Source organism: Aythya ferina (genome assembly GCF_964211825.1).
Source record: "Aythya ferina genome assembly, chromosome: 1".
In the NCBI taxonomy this organism is placed as follows: Eukaryota; Metazoa; Chordata; class Aves; order Anseriformes; family Anatidae; genus Aythya; species Aythya ferina.
In genome coordinates this window covers 130955100-130960574 of record NC_140296.1, presented here as the reverse complement: position 1 = coordinate 130960574, position 5475 = coordinate 130955100, and the positions used below count along the sequence as shown (strand labels likewise).

The window sequence follows — 5475 nt, the reverse complement described above, 5'->3', positions numbered from 1 at the left end:
TGCCACACAAAGGCAATTCAATCGTTGTTTGTGACCTGTATTAATGCCTGTTAACCCCAGCTCTTTTGTACAATACTGGTGGTGAAGCTCCCTTTCCTGCTTTTTGAAGCAAAATGGGTATTAGCAGAGCAATAGGGAGCATGCCAGTGAGTGAAGCCCTTACAAAAACAGACTGTATTTTTCTATCACTGCACCAAACAGGAATCCAATGTCTTTCTGTTTGTCCTCCTGCAAAGGTTAGAAGGAAGGGAAACAGTCTGTTTATCAAAATCTTGCTTATCTGCCAGCAGTAGATTGTTTTGCCCTTCAGAAGCAGATCATTAAAGCACTGCTAAACAGAGGCCTGTTTAATAACCTTGACCACCCATGAAGTATGAGAGCTTCACCAAGATACATAAATGCACCCTTCACACTACCTCAAACTGTCTTTGCAGGTAAGGGAGGCCTTGGAAAGACATAAACTTGCTAATGATTCCCTCCTTAAACAAAAATATGTACCAGTCGCATGGCTTTGTTTATTCAATGGTTGAATATTAGCTCAGCTATAGATAGGAAGTAATCACTGTCTAGACCAGCAATCCTTGGTCCAATCTCTTGTCCTCCTTGAATCTTCCTGCTCTCCCCAGGCAGCCAAGGAAAATCTGGTGAGCATTCCGCGCCACCATCCCCCTGGCTAGCATCAAGGAAAGAAACCATGGGAAGGTTTGTGGGTTGTCACCTGGAGCTGCTCCTATGTGGGGAGACTGCTGGGTGTAAGTCAGAAGAGAGCTGATCTAGTACATTGAGGGGATTCTTCCAACAGAAAACATGTACATTATTTTTTGATAGCTTATTCTGTAAGACTTCAAATCCCAGGGTCTGTAACATGACACGGGTTGAAGATCAGATGTCTAGTGCCTGTCTGGGTTTATCTTCCACTGACTTGAAGGGTTATGCCCTTTCCCGCCTCTTCCCTTACTCCCAGTTTTCTAACAGATGAAACAGCAACAGGCCAATTTAGTTTTAAATATGTGAAGGATGATGAATGGAGAGAGCTGAACACTCCAGAAAAGGTTTTTTTTCTTATTGCCTATTTGTCTTTTGTCACTAATTGCTAACTATTTTACACTTAAGGGCTTCCCAGTCACATTCTTTGCATTCTTTGCATTCTTTAAAATGGTACTTTCTGCTGTCATTAGCATTTTAATTCTCCTTGAGAGTCTGCCTTCTGCATACATATCAGCAGCCTAGGGAGCATCATAGATAATTTAAAAAAAAAAAAAAAAGCAGCCCCTGAAATGTCCTCCTTTGGTTTCCTTAAATACTTTCTGTTCTTCCTTAAATTGTCCTGGTACTATTTTATTAAGATCTAAATTAGAAATAAAGGAGTCAGATCGGCTCGCTAATGTGACACAGCTGCTGCTATATTTACTTCAAACAGACTTGGGCTGGCGTTTGGCCTCTCACTGAGGGAGGGGGAGGAGAGGGGTACCCCTTCACCTTGTCTCTTGGGTCTGTTGCATTTTTTTACAGCAGAATTACTGCCACTGGCTGCCTCATTTCAGCTGTGCACACTAATCACTCTTGACTTTGTCTTTCACTTCACAGTACCCAGACAAGATGCCATAGATTACGCTGACTGTTTTGGACCCTAGCAGCAGCAAATCCTTCATTCAGGGGCCACCAAGTGCTGGAGTTACACCTCCAAAACTTCAGGACAACCACATCTGGTGGGCAATAGCCTGAGCTCTCCTTAAGAACTGAAGTTGTGGCATCCATGTTTCAGGCTGCTGTGAAGCCAGAGACATGACTGACCAGTGCTCACTGAAGATCGTAATTTCCCCTGCCTGAAATGAGTACCAAATGAGTCATTCATTTAAAATTTCCTTTCTTGCAGATTTTGCTTTCATGTTGATGCTGATCTCAGAAGTATGATCAGTTCCTGTCCTGGACTCTGTTTCACCCACATTTAAATCACCTTGTAATATCTGTGTCATTTTCTGAAAACTATGTTCCATAATTTCTCCACTTTATATTCCACTAGTTTACGTCTTTTAAATTTTTATTTTTATTTTTTCATCATTTTTGCCCACCAGTGTTGTTCAGTGTTGTTCCCATTTCTGCTTTTGCTACTGGCAAGTACTGTGACCTTGTCCTTGGAAACTTGTTTTTGTGTTTCCTCCTCCGGGTCTTGAGGGTATAATTTGCAAGGAAGTCACTCTGTAGTGCCTCTGAAAGTTAATCCAGCCTTGGCTTTCTGCCAGGGTGCTGTGAGTTTTTTTATCATCACTTTGCAAGCAGTATCAGGGGAAGCGTCGACTGTGTTTCTGCAGCTGCTGGCTAGTGTGGGGATGCCTTCATCTCCTCCCATGAACTGCTGGAGTGGGGCAGGTGCAAGCTTTGTCTTTCTGACTCAGTGAGAACTGTTTTGGATGTTGTTGAACATTGTTGCTTTTGCAGGAGTTTTAGAAGCACTCAGCAAAGCATTTTTTTCCCCATAAACTACTGTAGCTCTAGTAGTGAGCTATGATATCAACTCCAGGAAAGATGTGCTTCAAGAGTTGTTATCAAAATATCAGCTCAGCAGTGTCCATGCCAGTAAAGTGAAATGAGGCGATGTATGTATAGATATAAAATTCCAATGGTACTACTCAAAGTGGGTGAGCAGACGTAATATAAAACTGCCTTACATTTGGAAGATGTAAAGAAGACAGAAACATACCCAGCCAAGCACCACTTTACAGGCGTGACTACAAGGACAGACTGAGTGGCATCTTTAATAAAACAAATTTAGCAGGGACGTGCATGAAGTTCATACACTAGCAGGACACAGATTCCCTTATGTTGGCCTCAGCTTGTCCCACCCAAGTTATGGTTTGTTCCTTGGAAGAAGTTTCTCTCTCCATTGCCTGTGTTCCTAATTGGGCACCTCAAGTTTGGGGACACAAATCTGTGTCTTTCTGTGCCAAACAAACACCTCTCTTCTAATCCTTGACGCACCGTGAGCTTTCTGTAATGTCCTGCTTCCAGCAAGGTGCTTTTGATTCTCCTAAGGGAACAGTAGCCACTTTTAGCTCTTCTGAATAACTTTCTCCAGTAGTTTTTTTCTTTTTGGCTGGTTTGTGACTTGTGAGCTATTGCTATCGAGTTTCTTATCAAAGGCTCTGTTCTCATGCTTCTAATGGTATTTGTGGTGGAAAACAGATGCTTAGCCTTCCTGTTTTGCTGGTATCCCAAGGCTGATGAAATCTGACAGCAGGTGTCTAGATATCACCAGAGCAGAGGTCTCCAATCTTTTCTGTTTTTTTTTTTTTTTTTTTTTTGTTTTTTTGTTTTTTTGTTTTTTTTTTTTTGTTTTTTGTTTTTTTTTTTTTTTTTGTTTTTTGTTTTTTTCCCCATGGCACAGACTGCATTTATAAGCTCAAGCTTTTGGTGAAATGCTTTTAGGAGCTGAGATCTCATTTATTAACTGGCTCAGATCCATTCAATGAAAATAAAGGACATGCTAAGCTCGGCAGAGCAATGATTATTCACCTCCATAAGCAACAAATGATTAATTGTTTTTGGAGTGAAATCAAAGACAATGTGTATGCAGCTTTTTCCTTACATAAAAAATAGTCCAAGTACTGCAAGACAAAGATGTAAACTTCTGTAATTTTACCGTGAGTTTCAGGATTTAAAGAAAAATATGTATACATAGATTTTTTCTTAAAGTCCATGGCACCTAAGATTGACTGCATAAGAAAATAACCTCTTCTAACTTAGCTTAAGGAAAGAAAACAATCCAACTGTTCTTTAAAGAAACTAAGCTGAAGGGTGAATGTTTAAATGTTTAAAATTGAGGGGCAAAGACTTGTGAAGATATTTTCATGACAGAATGAGAATGGAGCATCCCACCCAAACTTTAATCTCGGGAAGAAATAGCGGAAGTAGTTGCCACTCCTGTAAGGGAGCTGCTGCTTTAGCTCCAATTTGCCCCATGTGTCCCTTAGGCTGGCAGAAACACCTTGCACTGTGTACCTTGCAGCGGTTCTCTCCTGCTTGCCAAAATGGAAACTACATCTTCTTCATGTGCAGGCATGACATAATGAAAAGAAAATGCTACAGCAGTATATTTTCGGTCCTCAAGGAGCTCTTGTTTACACAGTAGGGGATTTCCAGCTCTGCCTCTTGGGTCTTTGGGTGTCTTCATCATGTTGAGTAAATTCAGCTCTGCCTGAATTTGTGGATAAGATGGGAAATGAGGGAGGGTAACATTGCAGAAGAGTTGCAGGCTGCAGGAGAAATATGACAAGCTAGATAGAGAGGAATGTGGTTAAAGACAAGAGTGTGACATTTTCAGAAACATGTTCCAAATCCCCCTGCCCCTCATTAGCAACCTGTGCTTTCATCCAGGGCTCTCAGCTGTCCTGCAAATTTTTGTCTTCCAAAAGCCAGTACGAGAGTTAAAATTCCTCTGTAGATTGTGGAATACAAAGATGCCAAATATTTTTCCAGTGAAATTTTAAGGTACAATGCTTGCATGTGTGTTGGTGCAGACACCAGACTCTTGCCTCCTTCCATACGCAGTTTGTGCTCAAGTAAACATTCAAGGAGACTGGTCTGTGTCCTTCTCTCCATTCTTTATCCCTCTAAAATTCAAGAGACACAGCATGATTTGAATTTCTTTCAAACTCTCTGAACACAAACTTGTGCTTACTACTTCAAAAACATTGGTAAATTTATTGCTGGCATTTGCAACAACCTCAAAGCAGTTAACATAGAAACTTTCCTGCCAGGGGTGTAGGAGGCTTCAACTTAAATCAAAATCCTGCTTTTCTTATGTACTGTCCATTGCAAAACAGTTGAGAAACTTTCAGTACTTTCCAAATTGCAAAGTATTCATGGTAATTAGCCAATTTATGAAGCAGAATTATGTTTCTTTGTCTTCTTATTTGGCATGTTCTAACCCACTAAAGTAGAGCTGGCCTGTTATGAAACCATCCTACTAAACAGTGAAGAGCTTTGCATAATTACATAAAAAGAGTGTTTTGTGAAATTTGAAGAGTTTACTTCCCCCACACATCACTATATATATATTTCCTTTCAAATTACTAAATGTTTATACACTTAAAACAATTTACAGAGTACAGAGAGCGGTGTATATACAGGAATGTGGCATATTAACTCATTTTGCGGTTTACTCCACTGTAGACACACAGAGCCCATGAATTTTATCACACAAAGAAAGTATAATTCTGATTCAGAGTTTGCCAGCTACCCTATGAGGCACAGTCCTGATTTCTGTCATTAGGCCCACACAGGGCAGGGGTGAGCCAGTTGGCTGGGCACTCAAAGTAAGGCCAAGAGCAGCAAGTTTGCTTACTTGAAGAGCCTTGATGTGGGTTTGAGTGGACTTTGTGCCTACTTTAAGAGCTCATTTGTGGGTCTGAAGAAAAATAAGAGAGTCTCTCAGTGCTGGAATAGCCTGAAGAGCTCGTTCTGATTAGTAATTCT

At 40.7% G+C, this 5475-nt stretch overlaps 1 long non-coding RNA gene across 1 annotated transcript; it reads left to right on the top strand.

The window, feature by feature from the left end:
* Positions 1-1433: 1433 nt before the first annotated feature.
* Positions 1434-2163, top strand: LOC311430363. The gene is made up of 3 exons (XR_014688735.1): positions 1434-1491; positions 1588-1709; positions 1877-2163. It is a non-coding gene; the product is annotated as an uncharacterized lncRNA (long non-coding RNA).
* Positions 2164-5475: the final 3312 nt, after the last annotated feature.